The 22,189-nt window shown below is 31.8% G+C and overlaps 1 protein-coding gene across 1 annotated transcript in view; it reads right to left on the bottom strand.

Annotated features, from left to right (window-relative positions):
• LOC124355475 overlaps nt 1–3,933 on the bottom strand; it is a 61,443-nt gene extending 57,510 nt beyond the window's left edge. Inside the window, exon 1 of the mRNA XM_046806625.1 lies at nt 3,841–3,933. The gene's annotated coding sequence lies outside the window, so the exon portion shown is untranslated. The remainder of the gene's footprint in view (nt 1–3,840) is intronic.
• Between the last annotated feature and the right edge of the window lie 18,256 nt (nt 3,934–22,189).

Consider the following 22,189-nt stretch of genomic DNA (forward strand, 5'->3'; position numbering starts at 1 on the left):
AACAAACTGACATACATACTTTGTAGGCTATAAAGCTTAATTTTCACGCAGGCAACGTCGTGTTTTACGATGGTCCATGTCAACCCATCAGATTTGGCTGAGCTTTAAAGAACATTATTACATTCTAATGAGTATCCTGATAGCAAAGAGAAAATTCCAGAAAAATAAATTTGTAAACAGCTGAGTACAGTCAGATGGCAATAGAGCATGTGACATAGCATCATATTTTGCATGAATATAACAAGTATCAAGAAAAATGTATCCTCTAATTTTGCGCGAAATTTCATTTTGAGGTATGCAATGAACATTTTTATGAATTTGCGCCTGTGAACCAAACCATTCAGTAGTATGTCACAATAACTCTTTTCGGTGGGGGGTAGATGTACACATTTCATTCATTTATGATTATGCTTGCAACATTTTAAAAGCCTAGCACATGATAGTTTTTGTGACGTATTACTATCGTATTTGTAAAAGTAACTTTTATGAGCATAGACAGTAGTACCTAGAACTTACATATTCAACTAAATTGTAAATTCTAACTAACTACCGTTAATAATAACAGGGCGAACTAAAATTATAATTTATTTATTCAATGTATTTATTATAAGATTCATTAATTCAATATTCATTTAAGAACTTACATATTTTATTTAAACAAAATTTGCGAATTGAGTTTTTAAATGGAGAAGTGTTAGATATTGATAAAATGTATCTAATAAACTTTGAAAATGCGCGGTAATTCATGCTAATCTTGGAGTAAGCGTGGAGAGCATTTATTTTAAAGATACAGGATTTAATCACTGTGTACTATTCTATTGCACTCTAAGGATTCTCTGTTATCTAGTTTTCTGCAAAACGCCTGGTATTAAAGCTTCACACAGCCGCCCAATCGTTACGGAAACCCTAACATGGTACGCCTAGATATCTTCCTTACTTCCATGGACATTGGACAACGTCCTCAGATGGAACTTCCTTTACACGAAAGCTAATGCGGGCGATCTCAATCTGCTGCTGTATTGCGGATATCACTCATTTCCGTCTCTGGAACTAATTATAAAAATAATTATTGTCGTTGGCGCTGTTAGTAAGCGGTCTGTCAGGAACTTTGTTATATGTGTACAGTATAACATCTTATTTCATGAATTATGATTGTTTCGTTGTTAAAAAATATTTCTATTATCACCACAACGTTCCTAGAATTAAAAATAACTTGTTTGCTGTTTGTTTCCAAAAAACATCTGATCGTATATTACATTTTTATTGAATGATTACGTCATTATTTTATCATTGATAATATCATTGTTAATATATTGTGAAAGCTAAAAACATTAAAATCGTTAAAGTCAATATAACCAGTATTACTAAATTTTAAAAATTTTTAAAAGGTTTAGGAAATTTCTAAAAAGTACATTGGTTAGAATAATTATAGTATAATAAAATTTTACGATGTTATAAAACTTTCCCAATTACAAATTAATTTTACAACGTTCTCGATACATTTTTTGTCAAATTTTTGTTTACGTATCTGACAACGTATTTGTAGTGGGAAATGTGTAATTGTATGGCCCGTGTTTGGTTGATGTTTATCAACAAAGCTGAAGTACTTTGTATATGGTATATTATATAATATATTAATACATTTGATACTAACACGAACGTATCAGTACAAGACACACAATAACTAGCAACATATGATATAACAAATTTAAAAGCTACCGGGCGTTTAACACTAATGAAAGCACTGAGGGTGAGGTGATAGTTTTATTTTGTAATACGGTTACCCCGGAACATCCTTACAGTAATTTTCGTATACTATTCAGACGTCACGTCTCAGTTAGTAAGACCTCGTTGCTATGTAACACTTACATTTTCCTTTATCGACATCATTTACTCCTCTAAATTTAACTCAACATAACTTTTATGGAACCTTTTGACAGAAGATGCAACAATCAGCCGAATATACAATTACTGCAATCTTTATGCATAGCTTAATATTTATTTATTTTCAATCAAAACCTAAAATTTCAAATAAGGCAGACTTTAACGTAGGTGAGGTTATTGCACTTAGTTTTGTACTCCCGCAAACTGTACAAGCGCCTATATAGACTTTAATTGTATTCTCACCTTCTCTTACAAAATAGGAGTACTTCACCATAGTTTTAATTACGAGTATAAATATTTACTGCATACGCTCCCACTCGAATCGAAATTCAGCATTTATGAGAGGATGATGTCTCATTCCAGATTTAATATCCTGCATAAAAGCATTTAGCTAGTTTAAAAACCCTAAAAAATAAAGCTATAAGTAGATGTAAAGTATACTCGTACAATGATAATATTTAAAATAGTGCTCTATGTTCAGTTTTGATAATTTTAGACAGTTATGTTTATCAACTATGATATATGAGCAGTTATGAATATCACTCTAAATAGTTTTATTTAAATATTTTTAAAACGTCAGTTCACTAATTTAGTTCATTATGTTATAAATCAAGTGTTGATTGAAATCCGAATTAGGCATATTTAAAAAGAGGATTAGTTCTAAAAGTTATAATTATACAAATGTGTCAAGAAAGCCCCAAACTCAAGCACAGTTATTCAATAACGTAAAGCGTAGAATATCAATTGAATAATATTATTTAATCATTTTTAAAACGCTGTTTGACAAATATTGTTCATCGTCTCATAAATCAAGTGTTCGTTGAAATAAGAATTAGTTACAAAGAGAATTAGTTTATAAATGTTATAATGTTATAAGACAAATACGCCAAGAAAGTCCCCAACTGTTACATAAAGCACAGTTATTCAACAGCGTAAAGAGTAGAATATGACTTTGAATTGTATTTACTTGTTTTTAAAACGTTGTTGACAAATTTAGTGCATCATGTTATAAATCAAGTGTTGATTGAAATAATAACCAGGCATAGTTACAAAGAGAATGAGTTTATAAATGATATAATTAGACAAATACGCCAAGAAAGTCCCCAACTGTTACCTCAAGCACGGTTATTCAACAGCAGACGGCACTCAAGTGTTGCCAAGCACTTCCTGCGCTAGGTATTCAATTCCTCCATCAGACACGTCATTAACGAATTTCCGTAGGAAGTCGGTCGATTGAAGCATCTTCCTTGCTAACGGAGATGTATTCATTCAAGTCACGATTTCTTTATAAATATCTTTTTAGTCTTGTTCCTTCTTAGCGATTATAACATCGTCGATGAATAAGGTTCATGAATTCTATAGCTTTCTTTTCACAGTCAATGTATTTTTAGAACAAGACCTTCATTTTAAGTTATATTTAAATTACTAACAAACGTGGAAGATCTTTTAATTTAGGTAAATACAGTTAAAGCTGTAATGAATTTTAAAATTGTTAAACTTCTCACAGTGGTTTGGAAACATATCTAAAAGCTATTTAATAAATTTGAAAGAATCGTAAATGTTATAGAGAATTTTATTTTCATTTAATAATAACTAAAATCCAAATTTATTGTTGCAAAAAATTTCTACAGGAAGAACAGTTTGGTTTATTGTTACAAATCTTGATATTTATTATGAAAATTATAATTTGACTTTTAAATTTTATTAGTTTGTAGAAATATTTCTCCGTAGTTATTTTAGTTAAATAAAACACAAATAATAAAACTTTGTATGATTATATAGTGTATTTAATTAAAAAATTAATTTAAACATAAGTTTTTGGTAGGTGAAAGATAAAATCACCTATTAGTTACATTCAATACGGGGTGGTCACGCCCAATATTGGGAATTTAATTTATTCTTCATAGTAATATCCAATAGATATTGTACTCAGGACCGAATACACTATAGACTTACCTAACATAGTATCCTAAGGTAAAGTCCAAACCAGTAATGTCACTCACGGTGGTCACAGGTGAGCACGGGGTGCGGTCCGCGCAGAGGTCCCCACTCGACTGGTAGTGCAATGGGGGTGGGTGACACTGCGCATGCTCGGCTCTCGTTGGTGTGACAACAGCTATCCGCGGCACTCCATAAATATCGTGCATATTGGCCGCGAATCTGTGCATATCACCGCCCTGGTTCACTTCGATCCGGTAAAAGTACAACCCACGCTGTTTTACAATCAGTTGCGCAGAATTATATTGTGCTTAAAGTTTGTCCATTCCAACTTTTACATTTCACGCAGTAAAATATTCTTGTATTGTTGTGATTTTTAGGACCACCGCTTCGTTTATAGGATACGCATACCTTAATTTTACGTTTGGTTTAGATATACAGTACGTATTATGAATTTATAATACACAAATAATTACTCACTAATTTAAAGTGAAGACTAATTTAATATATCTAAACAACAAAGATATTGTTTGTGTTTTAAATCTAAGATGCCATTAAGAACGTGAAATAAAGACTATTTTGGGGATAATAAATCCCACACTTTTCGAAAGGGGACAGGAATCAAAAACTGAAACCACCCAAATTTATTGTGACGCTCAATAGGTGTCCCTTTAATTTATCATTTTAGTGTTTTTGCGTTTTAAGGCAAGTTCCTTGTATCTGATGTAATAAGCGTTTACGAATAGCTGTTTTGTTTGCTACATAACTATTGAGTCAGAGGAAAATGTCCATACTACAATTTAAATCCTCCGCCTTTGGGGTAAAACTTTAATATATTTCCCAGACTCAATTAAAGTGTCCTTCAGCAATAAAAATATTCAAAAATTTCGTTGATTTTATTGTATATTTCAAAAATATACTATTGTGGCAAATCGAGAGGTTTGAATACAGTTATTTTTAACAAAGTATACATGTTTGTAAAATCTTTAGAAAATTTACTATCACAAAAAGTAGTTTGTGGTTAAGGACCTTTGTTATGGAACTCTATTGTTTAAGTGTGAGAGGTAAATGCGTCCAACGTTAATATGTGCAGTCATCTTTAAGTCCGTGTTACGTTGTAAGAAATGTAATATGCCATACAATTTTTACACCTCTATTGCTAATCCCATTTTCGTAACATCATCTGCTGTATTAAGTAGTACTAATAATTTAGGAAATCCTATATCCTAAGGATAGTTTTAGGCCAGAACGAATTATTCAATAGTTAAGTTACAGATGTGACTATTTCTGTTTCATTCCTGTCCATTTATGAAATTAAACATTCAGTCTTTAACAGTATACTCTTTTATTCTAAAAAGGCAAATAATGTTCAATGGTAGATCAAATTCAGAAAGACATGAAACAGTTTGTTTAGTAGACATACCGAGTGGCTCAAATTGTTGGACTCCATGTGGGCAGTAAAGCGGTTACAAGCTTTGAAAGTTGGATATTTGCACCAAAATTTATAGTTGCTGCACAATCATTTTAATTAATAGCAATGGTTTTTTTTCTATTTACTACGTAATAGTTGAAGTGGGCAGGACAAAAGGTTTACGTCGTAGGACAAATTTTAGTACTTGGACTTGGCCATTAGTATATTTAAAGTACACAGTACAAAGATACAAAATTAAACTGATAAGTATTGTGTAGTTTTTATCATAAAAGCCTTGATTTTAAGAACCAGTGTAGGCTATCGGTGAAATTGTTGGTGAAAAACTTTTGTATGATTACTAATCATGCGATAATAACCAAAACTATCCTTGCATTCACTGCTTTTTAAGTTTATTTGTGGGCCACAATTCTGTCAACCCAATAGGGTTGATAATTAAAAAAATACTCAAACATTGAACGCCAGATTGCTATTTAACCAACCAAACCAATACAATAGCCTTTCATCTCAAAGTAATCCAATATTCATGATACAATCAGTGTTCAATTTGAAACATGCAAAGAGTGCAAGTTCATGTTTCAGAATTGTACTGACGCTATGGGCGTAAATAACATTCAATTAAACTAAAATAATTTAGAATTGTTATATGGGAAGGGGTTTCCAACAACTAAAACAAAAACAATAATTGTATAATTACAATAATAATAATAAAATACTCAGTATTTTCTTTTAACCAACTGTTAAAGATTCCCTTATAAGAATGTAAATGGCTTCTAGATACATCAATTTTGATAAACAATTCTCTTTAACCCTAAACGATGCTTTACTCATGATTTAAAATAATACTATGCTTATATATATAAGAATGAAAAAATAGTTATAAAAATAATCTTAAAAGTCGTGTTAGACAATTAATTATTATCATTGGCAATGTTTTAACAATTATCATCTTTATTAACTGTTATAACAGTCAGAGTACTTTGGGTTGGCAACTTAATTAATTCATTATATATATATATATATATATATATATATATATATATATATATATATATACAGATACCCGTGCCTTAGCACGCGATTTCCTATTAATTAAAAATTGCGCCATAGCCACATCCTTTTTATAAGTAGCATAACTTTGAAAATAAGTGATGATCATTGAAAAAATATCCCAATCTCCTGATTCATTTCATTAGTTTTTTTTTCGCCAATAAAGTCGAAGAATAAATAAGCTTTTATGTTTATTAAGAAGCATTTCTAGCTAGAATATGACAGGTCTGAGACAGAAGACTACATTAATACAAAATTTACCACGTAATCTCTTTGTAATCTTCGTCCGCGCTATCAAATTACCGGTTCCTTAGTAGTATTTGCATTGTTGCCCCACTATAATATATATATATATATATATATATATATATATATATATATATATATGGTATTTATTTGTTAAAATTTTATTTTGGTTATGTCTTTTGTTTTTGGTTTGATTTCTGTTTATATGTTTTAATTCAGTGTGTTCTGAAGAAGGGTTGTGTCAACTCGAAAATTAAACATGAGCACTGAATTTTTGTTTCTGTTTTTGTGTACACTATAAAGTACTTCGAAGAGTATATATATATATATATATATATATATATATATATATATATATATCAATGTTGTTTAGAGATCTAATTCAGTTAATAGGCGTCTACTGTACTTCCGGACATGTTAGTCTACTTCTAGTCTAAGCCTCAGTAGCATTTGCCTTGTTGTACTGATGAAGGAATTTTGATGTCTGGCACTTTTACTTAAAAGTGTCTATTTCCGGATGCTGTAATCTACTTTGGGTCTAATATACTTCCTATAAGGGTCTGTATAGACCTACTTCCTTGCGTATAGTCTGTTGGTTGTATTATACCTGTGTGGAGTATTAAATTCACCATGCACATACAAGTCAAATATTTTACCTTTTTATACAGCTGATATATTTCTCCTGGGAATTACAACCTTATATTAGCCCCTATTGGACAGTTGATCTGTATAAAATATACTAATAAAAGCGTCGACTGCAGTTAAAGATAGTTCTAGTGCCATAGTTGAGTGCCTTGCTCCAACGAAAAAAATACCTAGACACTTAGAACTGATAAGCCTATTAGGTCTAAAGGGATAATCATTCCTACATTGGGTATAAGTATGAAATCCTTAGCCTACCTATTTCATGTATCATTTTAAACTATTCGGGTGTACGTTTTGCGTCTTGTTGATATTTTACTATATTCTGGAAATAATGCATCTCTCAGGGTTGGTAGTGTTCATTTTTCCGTGTTATTTAAACATGTGTAAAAATTTCCATATAATGTCCAGTAACCAAACCAGTTTCGAGTATCTTATGGAAAAATAATTAGCAGCTTTCATCAATAAACGTTTGACTACAATGTTTAAATAATATTTATAATGCATCCCATGATTTGAACTCGTCAATAGCGCAATATGAAGAAAAAGTACGATAGGAACTTTATATTTTCTATTTGCATTAGTACCAATCAAGCAAATCTTTTACACGCTTATAATTAAATTTAATTCCAAATTGGCACTCAATATAAGTTCTTGTCTTGCCAGAAAAAGGATCAAAATTGGGTCGTAAATGTATTAATTAAAACAGAACATTTATGGAGATATGTATACATTAAATTTTATAAATGGCAATAACCTTATTTAATTTCAATAAACATTGAATCACAAAAAATACTTGCTCCGCCGGGAATCGAACCCGGATCTCTCACTTGCCGGGTGAATTTTAGTTCAACCCGGCGGAGCAAGTACTGTTTGTGATTCAATGCTTATTGAAATTAAATAAGGCTATTGCCATTTATACAATTTAATGTAAATAAAAGTCGTTTGACAAGTATTTGGTCTTCCGATCATATGTTAGTTTGCTTATTTAAACGCATATGACAGATACAGCCAAATACAAAATAATTGAATCCGAAAAAGTAAGCGCTCTCTCTCTCTCCCCCTATATATATATATATATATATATATATATATATATATATATATATATATATATATATAAAATAGCAGCATTTCACTGTTAGTATCTGTAAAGTTGCATTAAATTATAAAAATTAATAGCATAAATCAGCAAATAAATTTTTATATAAAAAAAATTTACAAATAAGCATTTATGTAATATATCGAAATAGAACTTTCATTCTCATTCTCCCATATTTCTTCTAAAAAACTGACGAGAGCAGCAGCATTAGAGCTTTGGCCCAAGTTGACTCAGTTATATAAAATTGTCTTTTGTATCTTTTCTGCTAGTTTGAATTTACAGGTAATCAGTTAGTACCCGAGGCTCATCTACTCTCCTCTCTTCTATATCAACAACTTCCTTCTAAGAGCTGTAATTTTCCTGTTGAGTCATACACGAGTGGTTCCAAGGAGCTCAGAGGACGATAAAATAAAAAAAAGCATCAATCTTCTTCTTAGTTTCTGAATACAGAGACTTATTTCAGAGATTTACCGTCCTAACATATGCACTAAGGGTTTATTGTTGGTAAACAACTGAATTTTCTTACCAGTTATACAATTTTTGACACCACACCTATGGATAGCACCATTCAGTCGCTTCTGAAATGAGCTCAACCATTCTGTTATTATTCTATTGCTTTTAATTTCCACATTTTCTCTTATAAGTATGAGGATACGCCGTGTATTACTGATACAAACGGCTTATAATTTTGGCTTTAATATCGTAAATTTAGATTCTTTAAAATTACCCAACTCTTTGGGTAGTTCCACTTACAAAGAATAGCAGAATTCATCTCGTTAATAGTAAAGTTGTAAACTACGAAAATTCATAAAAGCATTCACAAGCAGCTGTCCTTTCTGACTAGTATACAAGAGTATTCAAAATTATTATTTATGTTAGAAGTAAGTTGGATTTATTCAGCCAGGTTCATGCTCTATTGAACTAAATAGAGTTTTTTTTATCTTGAGTCGTAACGTTTTCGAATATTTTGCGTAAAGTTATTTAACAATAATCTGAACGGATTTAAATTCGTTACAGAATAATTGAGTTAACCAATTAAAATATAAATAAGTTCATGTTTTATCCCCTCTTTTTTAATTAGTGAATCTTTCTTGGATTCCTGCACACTTCAATAAAATAACTTTCTTTATTCTTAAAACCAAAAACCAGTTCATAGAGGGAAGATAATATTTGAAGCTTCTTGGTTTGATGCCCTCTTTCCCCAGGATTCTTGATTCCATTAGATTCATTCCACTAACGTTGATATCACGTTACAAATATCTGAATTGGTCTTGATGTGCCTCTGACTGAAGTACCATCTCAACTGTCTTAATCAGTATCTACTCTTCCTAAAGTTTTCTGGAGTTCCAGATTTTTACATAAAATTCCATGTAAGTTAATATCTTTAGACCAAGGCATAATTTTATTATAAACACGGCTCTGACATTTTCAATGACCCTAGTTACACCCGATCTGACACCTAAACCATAATCTGACACCTAAAGAGAGCCCACTTTCTCCTCTTCATATCACTTTCTTTGCAAAAATAATCTTCAGTAATATTTTTTTTTTATGCCAAAATACTCAATGAAATTATATATAACGTGAAATTATTATCATAAGTAATCCGCTTTGATGCAGACATACCTATAGAGCTGAGGAATTGTTCAGTCTCTGTACCGAGGCAAAAATAAGCATGCCGATCCGTTACCGTACCGGTTTATTTGAATTACGTCACATTTCTGAACATATTAAACATTTTCACGATCACATTCATGAATTTTTTTCGGCAAATTAAAATACTTATGAGATTTAACTTGAAAATTCTAAACATAACTTGCTGCTTCTTTCTCATTCTTCAAGGCTAACACGGACCTCAAAAGATCTTTCAACATTTCAAGAGTATATTTCATTATTACCTAGCAATCATTTAAACAACTATATACGTAGATCGTGACGTCATATAAATTTCTATTGGTTTATACGTATTGAATGCATAAAACGTCCCAAATCTCTCTATATAAACGAAGCAACTCACAGCAAAACAAAACATATAATTGTCATTGAGTCGTACAATAGTCAATAGTTCTTGGAAAGAACTACAAGGAAGTGCTTTTCTGTTGATTACTGTTAACAGTAATAACTCATTTCTTACCAATCCGATCCACCGGGATCCTAAGTTTTGAGGAGAACCGTCGAAAAGTCTCATAGCATAACTTGCAACTTTTTCTATTGTTCAATAGGGAAATTTTTCCACTAAAACTAGCATGCCCGATACAAAATTTCGGAAAAGTAATTATTATATGCTTATCAGTACAAAAATCTCAGCTTTTTCTAAAAGGCAAACAAAATTAACTGGCTCTTCCTTTCCTACAAGAGATTCTTTCTCACCTTTCGTCACATAGGCAACTTTTTGTAATTCTTAGTAGTTCTATTTCAAAACTCAGTTTAACATGTCTCAAACAATCGAACATTTCCTGGCCATATCCATATAATATTATGTCCAGTATCCAATATACATTTAACACGTGATTTATTAAAAGGACGAAAAATTGTCTTTTATAAAAAAACTACTTTGACTCTCACGTATAGTTAATGTTAGCTCTCGCAATACAGAATCACGATTACCACTACATGATCACAGTTTTGCTTATAATATTACTCAGCTCGGTTGTTTGAGTTTAGAATCTGTAACCTCTCTTACTAATACCGCTTTCCTTATATTACGTGTAACAAACTTAGCACAAGAGTTATTGGGATTGTACAACTTTTTACATCCACCGTGAAAAAATATTTAAATATTGAAGACTACCTACTTAGTGTTAGCTAATTCTAATCTGTATAAAGCAAAAAAGTCTTCCTCATGTAGTAAAACTCGAGTATAGTCCCCAATTAAACGAAAGTTGCAATACTTCACCATGAAGGTAAAACTGTATATGCGTAATCGGGGAACTAAGCTACTGGCGTTGGATATACCGTTGACCAGAGATGGATTACAATTGCTGAAAGTAACTACTTTTTGTCCGAATAACACATTCCAGATCTGTGTATTTATTTTATTATTATTTATCATTTACATATCTTTAATGAGGGCAACGCTACTACAGCACTCAATATACCTTAGACCAGAATTATATTAAAACAACCATAATTGTATGTATTTTTTATAAAGTACACTTTACAGACCAAAGTATGTATAAATTTTATTAATCAGTTCAACTATGAAACACTACTGTACAACGATAATACCAGGAAGAGGGTTACCAAGAGCGAAAGTAGATAACGTTTTACTAAGGCTTCTCAGATCATGTATGTATATATTTGTTTGACCGGGCCAACAAGGCCTACTCTATACTATGGTTTGTGTGTAGTATAATTATCCAAACCATACATGTTTCTTTATACGCGAAACCTGGATTAAGAACGAGTGGAATTTTTTTCAACCTTTGAACTTCTTAATAATGAGAACTGAAGTAATGAACAGGTCTCAAACTTATCATACTACATCATAAGTACGCTCACTATGGTTACTATAGATTTACTATTTCTCACATTAGTCCAAAATGTTTCAAGTGATGGTGAGGTTATTGGAAATGTTTATGAAATAATATATTATGAAATGATGAAGAGAACTTTTTTATTTCACTGTAATTCATCAACACTATTACAAATCTCCGAATTTAGGCCCCAACAATATTGCTATTTAAAAATGTCCATGATTCATAAGAGGATCAGGATATTCTAAAATACTTCATTGATTATCACTTATTTCCAGGAGTATTTATTATTCTATTACTGTGGATAATCGCCACTATCATGACGTACCTGTTATTCAATTGGGAATCGCGTGCTAAGCCGCGGGAAACTGATAGCTAAGTATATAGGCCTATGTAATTTAGGATCAACTATAAAAAAATAAAAAAATAAAAATATGAGAGAATAAGAAGTATTTAAAAGTAGTTTTAATCAATAAAGAAAGATATGCTGAAACGACACATGTGACATATTTTCAAAATAAGATATTAATTTAAGATATATGGTGGTTTTATTATTTTGATTTGAAATAATATTTATTATAATTTACTATAAATTAGTTACGTAACATTTTACAACAATTTGGAACTTCTCACAATAGGTTGAATAAACTGCAAACGATTAATATGAAGCAAGAACAGCTGGAACAACAGCACATGCTAGTCTTATATGATAACGACCCTTGTTCTGTTGTGTGTTGGGTGGAAACATGGTAATGAAAGAGAAAGCTTACTTCTCTGGTCTTTTTGTGAGCATTGCATTCAGTTTGCAAGCTTCGTTAGTGTTAATCTCGTTGAGACAACGAATCCTCAATCCTAGTTACTACTGGGTACTTAGCGAGTAGTAAATAATACCATTACTACTTGTGACAAACGCCGTGTGTTTAGGTTGCACTTAGTGCTTATTTGTTGCACAGTTTAAATTCTTTAGAAAATGCTAGTTATATGTTCAAAATAGTTATACTTACTGAGAAAAAAAATGAATTTGGAATATATATAATTTATAAATAAACATTGAATCACAAAAAGGACTTGCTCCGCCGGGACTCGAATCAAGTTATTAAATTAAATTTATAAAAATACTCTTGTTTTATGTTATTTATCTCATTAAAAATTTAAACTCCATTGAACCACAACCAAAAGTAACATGCCAACATTCGATTTATTTTTTGGGCGAATGCTACCATTTCCTCAAAAACAAAGCTATGCTGTGATGATTTTGTATATAATTTGACCTAATTTTCCACTAGAAAAGTAGTACTTATAACTGATATAATTCAATAGGTTTATTGGCACAAACAATTTCATTAATTACACTTTGATTAGTAGTACAAGTTGAGCTAAATGGGCAATCCGTTCCGTGCCATCGGCAAAGAGATTGGGGGGGGGAGAAAGAGAGAGAGAGAGAGAGAGACCATAACATTTTTGTTATAGAGTATTAAATTGTTATCTTTTATCTTCTGCGTTTTCAAAACTCATCGTTTCGTGAGTCTAAAAGTATAATGCACTCAATTCTATAATTACTGCCCTCGTTAATTGCGATTCTCATGCCTTTGTTATAGACACATAGAAAAGATAATATGTATTCTTTTTCCCTTGTGTCTTTTTACTTTATTTTTTCGGTATTTAGCAGTTGTAACAGACGTTTCTTGCCTAATCTATTTTGAAGTTGATAAAAATCACTATTTAATTAAATTTAATACAAATACTTTTAAATAAGTTCTTTTTAAACACAACTGCATCTCATTGCATTGGGTGTAAAGCCTCATTGTTCTCATGTAATTACTAATTCATTAATATGTAAAGATCAAAGATCATACGGTTACGAAAATGTCTATATTTGGTGTATAGATATTGTACGTGCGTATGTATTAAATCATTTACAATTTAACTTAAAAAAGAGACTTCATACAAATATATCTACCAAGTTGTTTTGGTTTCAAGTGTCATTTATCCGCACGTCCTGCATTACTCATTACTATATGTTAATCCTTATCATAAAGTTTCATTATTTTATAAAAAAGTATTTCCGATTATTATGGATGCACAGTAACCAAATTTATGAAAGAATAAAAGATTACTTTTTGAAAGAAGGAATGCAGCTGACAGAAGGTGAGGCGTTGGGGTTTAGGAATGATCGATGAAGTGGGAGCAACCCAATATTGATGATCATCCTATGGTGCTTATTCGTGACAGGGAAATCCTGAGCTAAGTAATGCTTCAGAAATATATAATCAAATGAAATAAATCACTTAAATTAATAGGCGGAGTTACGGCTATCAAGACTTCTCTAATACTCAACCTGTATATAAATAATATGTGATAAAAACAAATCTATAGATTATTTAAATGCCTTAAAGTGTCACTCAGAGTAACACCATATGGTATTGATCTATAACGACTTGTACTTTTGTGTTTCATTTAAAATTAACTTTTAATACAATAAAATGTGAAAACCCGTCGTTGCATATAATACTAATGATATATTTGCACTAATTACAAAGTGACAGGATATTGAAGAAATGTAAGGTTGACTGTAAAAGCCTGTCATGATCCCATGAAGAGGGTTAACGGTCACTATCTCAGCGATGTCAACTTGGAAGACGAGGATGCTTGTTCTGTTTCAGCTTCTTCCATTAAAAATGGGCAGGGGATACAATATACTCTCTTGTGTAGACTTTAATCAGCTTTAAATTACGAGGCTCTACCCATTCCAACAGTCTTGCTCCACAATACGCAATACCTATAGATCAACCCTTTCACTCAAACAGCTTGACATTTACGAATAGTGATATGCTTCATCCATTGCGTTGCTCATATTTAAGTGAAAAATCTATTTTTGCTTTACACATTGTTGGTTCTACTGGCAGTTATACACCAGCTGAAAGGGAATCCTCATAAGGTTAAAAGATATTAGGAAGCGTAAGATATGTACTCTCAAAGAGGATCTTTGGTGATGGTCTAGAAGGTATTCTGCGACATGAAAACATTATTAAGCTTTTGGAGTGAGAGCAACTCAATATCATCATCCTCAAAAACTCATAAATAAATAAACTTTTTTTATGGTAATAAAGCATTATATGCGTGAACAGGTAGTACTATTTTATGTTACGCTTAAACAAGATTTGCCACATCTTGTAGAAAAACTCCAGCATGATGATACGTTTTTATCATTTATATACATACGATTTATTTACCTCATTATTTATGTAAAATTAAATATAAACTTTTACAACGCAGTATTGACAATAGTTAGCATTAGATTAATGAATAATCTGTAAAAAAGTCTTTAGTGGTAAAAAGAGTTTCAGTGACAGATATTTTAGTTGCACAGACGCAATAAACCAGCTGGATCGATATATTCATATGGAAGTGTATATAGAGCGCCCAGCGTTGTTGGGTGTGAATATTAAACCCTTAAATCACAGAGAGTAATGCTGGAAGAAAAATAATATGTAAAAAAATCTGCTTCGTATAAACGAATATATGAGATAGATATTCAATCAGCAAACTACAGTCATGTTCACATATCGTAATTAAATATTATTCATACACATGCTATCCTTGTTCTCGATATTTTGCGCCTGGAAGCTCAGTTAATTAGTAGATGTTATCAAGCGCTGCGGTTCACGTTCCTTTCAACAATACAACCTACGCTCCCACACCCAGCTAGCGTAGCCTGCTTCGCGTGTCTTACAGGTTTACCTTTAAGGGTTTGTGGTTCTCAGCATTCACCACTGTGATTAAAAGTTTGTATGGTTATTAAAACAAAATACAACTGAAAATTTTGTTATTTAGCATGGATTTTACATAAAGTTACACGAGTTAACATTTTAAACTCTTAAATTGAAAAATATAGTTGCAAGTCTTATTCCGGCAATGTGTGAGGGGTTTCAACTTTATATGTTCTTTGGTCTCATGTTCTAAATACTTATATTGTTAGCAAACAGGGATTGCGGCTGAGTCAGATAGTTTGACAATCACACACACTCAGATCAAAGAACAACAACAAGTGCAGGTATTAGGACCATCCTTCTTATTAGAGCTATTACCAAGTGTACTTACCCAATCAAACCCAGGATATTTTTAGGGGGCGTGCCTAGGAGGTGACTACCTGGCCCTTCAGCCGTAATCCCTATTTGCTAATACTACTACTTCGGGAAGGTATTTAAATTTAGTTTAAGTATCCACATTAAAAGGTATTCAGGATACACATTTAGAATATTTATCGTTTAATTAATCATCCCAGTAATTGTTAAGACTGACTAATGAACTCATCCAAGCTATTTATGGGGAACTAACTGCATTTGTACCAAATTGATTCAGCATATTTTAAACTAACGACATTAGTTGTGTACAAAATTCCGCATTATATTGGATTTTTGGTTTTGAATGCTTATAGTCATAATCTGGGGAAAGATAATCACCGGGATATTCCGCAATTAGGGTGATTAGCAAAGGTAGATTTTAGTGTAAAAACACTTTTACTCTTGTAGAATGTGTTATGAATAATTCATTATCAAGTTAGAGCCGAATATATCAAGTAGAAAATTTATTACGAAACAATTAACCTTACATCTTTATTTATAGTTCCAGTGTTTCAGGCCTTCCCCATCATTTACATTAACCGACAAGCTATGTAATACCGGTCAGCGAATTTTTGCTCATATAAATGTAACTTAAATATAAAAAACTAAATACTAGGTTAAATACACTGCAAATTTGGGTTTTATGTTAACAATGAGAGGGCTTAACGAGACCCTCAGTTAGGCACCTAATGACAGTCCGGACTGGTATCCCTTTCTTGTGTTCCTTAATGACATCTAGTAATAATCAGTTCTTTAATTGCTCAATCAAATAACCGGTATTAAAGTATTTATTAGTTACTTAACTTGGCAACAATTTTAAGTTATGCAACGTTTAAATGAAATCCTTTTTTTTTTTCTCAAAGTTTGTTCAGCTTCGATTACTTATGATTCTAAAATATAATAATAATAAATATACTAATAAAATATACATCAAAATGGCTTTAAAATACTGCTAAGTATTGCGCTTTAGTAGTACTGAAGCTATAATGTTAGTTATAAATTTAATTTAAATTTAATTATTTACGTGTAGTATATAGAAACGTTATTAACAGATATAGTTATAATTCTTAGCTAAAGTTTTAGTACGTTTTATAAATACTTTCAATATGTTGTTATATAGTTGCTGTAACATATTAATTATTTTATCTGAAAATATACTTTCAAGCAACATAATTTCTCCACCTTAGGCCTGGAATTGTCATGACCTTAAGCGCCGATTATTTGCAAAAACAGAATAACTTTAGACTTTCTTCCTTCTTTTAGCTCGCGTCACCGAAATCTTTCCTTGAGCAACAAATATTCTACCATTATTAATACAAAAATTTACGATTTGAAGAAAACTTCATGTTGACGACTAAAGTTCTCGACAGGCCTCCTACATATATATTTGAAAATTAAATGACTAGCAAAATCTGAAATTTACAAAATATATATTTCTTTATAATGTCGGTGTAATGAAATTTAGGTACCGCGCGTTAAGTTCCCAAGATATTCACTTAGATTTTGTTTTAATATAATACTTACAAATTAAAAAACTTTCGAGAAGTGTAAACTGTAAACATGTTTTGCGTCCGAATCGTATTGCTATATATTATATATTAAGATATATTACTTTGAAATATTCTATTTATATCAAGGGTCTGCGTTAATTAGAACCAAAATACAGTGATTTAAGGGTACTCTGCTCCAACTGTTTCTAAGAATTAAGGTATCGTACTGAAACTGAGTATTTAAACTTTTCAATTAATTGTATTTCTGTAAAGAAATATTATTACTGCAAATCTATTACCATAACTCGCACACTACGTCTTAAGGATTAAATTGTATTTTCTAAAGTTGCATTTAGATATATATATATATATATATATATATATATATATATATATATATATTGGGGGTCAATCGTTAAATAGTTGAGGTAAGTGGATCGATATAGGAGCTAGAAACTACACATTCCGTTTGCCTGGACTAAGAGGGAACGGAGTAGCCAGATGGGACCAATCCTCTATTGAAGATTAATCATTAATTAGTTAAGGTACATGGATCGATATAGGGCTAGAGACTATACCTTCCGTTTGCCTGGACTAAGAGGGAACGGAGTAGCCAGATGGGACCAATCCTCTATTGAAGGTCAATAATTAATTAGTTAAGGTACATGGATCGATATAGGGCTAGAGACTATAACTTCCGTTTGCCTGGACTAAGAGGGAACTGAGTAGCCAGGTGGGACAAATTCTCTATTGGAAGGTCAATAGTTAAATAATTAAGGTACGTTGATCGATATGGGGCTAGAGACTACACCTTCCGTGTGCCTGGACTAAGAGGGAGCGGAGTAACCAGGTGGGACAAATTCTCTATTGGAAGTTCATAGTTAAATAATTAAGGTACGTTGATCGATATGGGGCTAGACACAACACCTTCCGTGTGCCTGGACTAAGAGGGAGCGGAGTAACCAGGTGGGACAAATTCTCTATTGGAAGTTCATAGTTAAATAATTAAGGTACGTTGATCGATATGGGGCTAGACACAACACCTTCCGTGTGCCTGGACTAAGAGGGAGCGGAGTAACCAGGTGGGACAAATTCTCTATTGGAAGTTCATAGTTAAATAATTAAGGTACGTTGATCGATATGGGGCTAGACACAACACCTTCCGTGTGCCTGGACTAAGAGGGAGCGGAGTAACCAGGTGGGACAAATTCTCTATTGGAAGTTCATAGTTAAATAATTAAGGTACGTTGATCGATATGGGGCTAGACACAACACCTTCCGTGTGCCTGGACTAAGAGGGAGCGGAGTATCCAGGTGGGACAAATTCTCTATTGGAAGTTCATAGTTAAATAATTAAGGTACGTTGATCGATATGGGGCTAGACACAACACCTTCCGTGTGCCTGGACTAAGAGGGAGCGGAGTAACCAGGTGGGACAAATTCTCTATTGGAAGTTCATAGTTAAATAATTAAGGTACGTTGATCGATATGGGGATAGACACAACACCTTCCGTGTGCCTAGACTAAGAGGGAGCGGAGTAACCAGGTGGGACAAATTCTCTATTGGAAGTTCATAGTTAAATAATTAAGGTACGTTGATCGATATGGGGATAGACACAACACCTTCCGTGTGCCTAGACTAAGAGGGAGTGGAGTAAACAGGTGGGACAAATTCTCTATTGGAAGTTCATAGTTAAATAATTAAGGTACGTTGATCGATATGGGGATAGACACAACACCTTCCGTGTGCCTAGACTAAGAGGGAGCGGAGTAACCAGGTGGGACAAATTCTCTATTGGAAGTTCATAGTTAAATAATTAAGGTACGTTGATCGATATGGGGCTAGACACAACACCTTCCGTGTGCCTGGACTAAGAGGGATGAGACCAATCCTCGATTACAGGTTATTAGTTAAATAGTGAGGTACTTGGATTGATATGGAGTTGGAGACTACCCCAGGCATGTTCCTGTATTAAGAGGGAGGCGAGTAGCCATAAGAGGGAGAGATCAATCCTCTGAGCTCACATTTGCCATATTAGGAAAATAAAAGGAAAAGAAAAGTAAAACAAAATATATATTAAGGCAATTAATATAAAAATTATAAATAGAAAATTAAACTGTAAACATCTTGAAACTTTAAAAAATGTTATGTTCATTTGTAGAAAAATTTATAAACGAAAGACCAGAAACCAATCATAGAGGAAGGGGCTTGTAACCGTTACAGGTCATTAAACTAATGCGCCAAACGCTACAAAAGGCGTCAATAATCAATCTACATTAAAATTTGGGTTTTCATTTCTTATTGAATGTATACAACGACCCCCACACATACATGCATGCATAATCATTGTTTAGATTGTTTAATTTCCTTTTACATATTTTTCCTTAAACATTTGAAAAATACGAAAATGTATAATAAAAAAGTTTTGTTTATACAAACAATCAAAATATACACAGAAGCCATTGTTTTAAATGTACCAAATATTAATACAAAAATGCTGTACTTCATTACGCTTTGCTTGTAGTTTTGATATAATCGTTTTAAAGTCTCCACAGAGAAACTTCATACATTCAGAGAGGTATACGTTACGAATAGCGTAGTTCGAGTATGCACGCCATATAGAGTTTAGTGTGTCATTGTGCGATTGTTTCTCCTTATAACATTTCAAATCCTAATTAATAAGTCATACGAACAAAGAATAGATTATCTAACGTGAAAGAGTTAAATATAGCAATCACCAATCTGCAAGAAACAATTAGGCTACTCCTTATAATATCAAGAAAAAAAACAAATGCAGGTTTCATCCTAAACCTTTAGACAGTAATTAAATCTTCCATTCAGTAACTATTCGTAGATGTGTGTCACACATAAAATTACCAGTTTTTAATAATCACTGCTCTACAGCAACTACATTTACATTGACTGAACAATTGTGTAATAATTTTGTATGTTACCTGTCTTAATCTCGCAATGATTTAAATATTCATAACAAAGATCTAAATACTTAGCTGCACAATAATTTTAAAATTTCAAAAAGATATCTGCTATACATTACGTTTATTGAAAATGGGAGCATTGTGTGATAACATAGGTTGCGGTTTAGCTAATATGTGAGCACGTAGTGTCTTAATTATGCTTGAACATCTGCGAGACCACTTAATTAGTGCTATACAAACGGTAATGTTTGCTGCGGGAGGTGACTTTGTGTAATGCATACATTTGTTTTGTGGTCCTTAAACAAAATACCTTCTTCTTTAAGGGGTGGTTAGTAGAGTTTAAAAATATAAACAAAGTATTTATATAATGTTAAATAAATTTGTTTTAAAAGTTTCATATAATATTTGTGACATAAATATATAGAAATATTAGTATGAATAACTTATTTAAAATCTTAATATAATGTTGTAAAGTATTAAAAAACTCTCAAGAATATTTGTGGAGATAAAATATTGTACCCTTTGTGTTAATAAATTCCACTAAAACATGTCACTCGGTTTCAGTTAGTGCAAAATTCTAGTAACAGGAAGTTTCCTGCATCCGGAATGATCTTGCTTTTTAAATTTCCTAGTCTACCAGTCATTAAACAATCTATAAAATTCTGATTTCTAAGAGAGTCCTTAGAATCTTACTAGAAGATTCAAGCATCAAAGGGCCTCTGAAAATCTTTAAATTTAGTTATACATTCGTGAATATTGCTGATACTACAAAATTTCTTTAAAAACCACTCCAGAAAAAAATTATTCCTTTATGCTTTCCCTAGCACTAAAAGAAACCGTCTTTTAGACCAAGCTCTCGCCTTCAAATATATACTGGTCAAGGGGATATAAAAAGCTTTTGTCTTATAATATTCAGACAAAATTACTTAAATCTAACAACTTTAAAATGATCCTTTCTTTAAAAGCATATGGTTTATAAAAGGTATAGATAAGCGTTCATTCCCTAGGTTATGTAGCACAAATGTATTACAAAATACCTCAAAATTATCGATGACTTCAATGTTTGTCATATCATAAATTACTTGACTTAAAACATCCCGGACGCTAAGATTTCCCCATAGAAGTTGCCATTTTTGGCACGTTCTCTACTCAAAATGCCATGTTTTTTATTTGATGTTTTCATTTTAATCAATTAGGAGATTTGCATTTGTTTGTTGTTACTGGTAAATTTATTCTTGTAGCTAAAAAGTAAGCGTAAACTTTTACCTTGTATATGTGCAACTTTCACGTAAACGTGATAGAGATGGTAATCATTTTTAAAGGTATCAAAATCAGATACACAAGGTCTAAAATTACATTACAAACTTTAAGGAGAAAAATAAAGCTAAGTATGGATGGTAGTAGGTGATCGTAATATTCAAATACGCAAACTTGAATTTGGATTATGTAACGTAGGATAACACCCATTATTTGTTTGTGATTGTAAGGAAGTGCTTGTTTAGTATCGAAATACAGATTTTCTAAATAATAATATAATGTATTGTTTCAAGTATGTTAATACAAACAATACAATTTTATATCGTAATTAAGTTTCCAATTTAAGTTGCCAAAATCGTAACGTGTCGGATATCACTGGTGGGGCCCTTTATTTGCAGAGAAAATATTTTAATTAAACATAAACCACTTAAGCCTATTAAGGTTTGATACTTGAGATTTAGTTTCAAAAAGTATTTATAATACACATGATTTAATAGGAATGTTAACCAAGAAGGGTCTTCGTTATTTATAGCATACAAAGTTTAATATTTATATTATTTAAAGGTGTAATAGTTATAAACTTTGTTTAAAAGTATTTAAATAAAGGTTTACAC

The sequence above is a fragment of the Homalodisca vitripennis genome, chromosome 2, assembly GCF_021130785.1.
Source record: "Homalodisca vitripennis isolate AUS2020 chromosome 2, UT_GWSS_2.1, whole genome shotgun sequence".
Taxonomy (NCBI): domain Eukaryota; kingdom Metazoa; phylum Arthropoda; class Insecta; order Hemiptera; family Cicadellidae; genus Homalodisca; species Homalodisca vitripennis.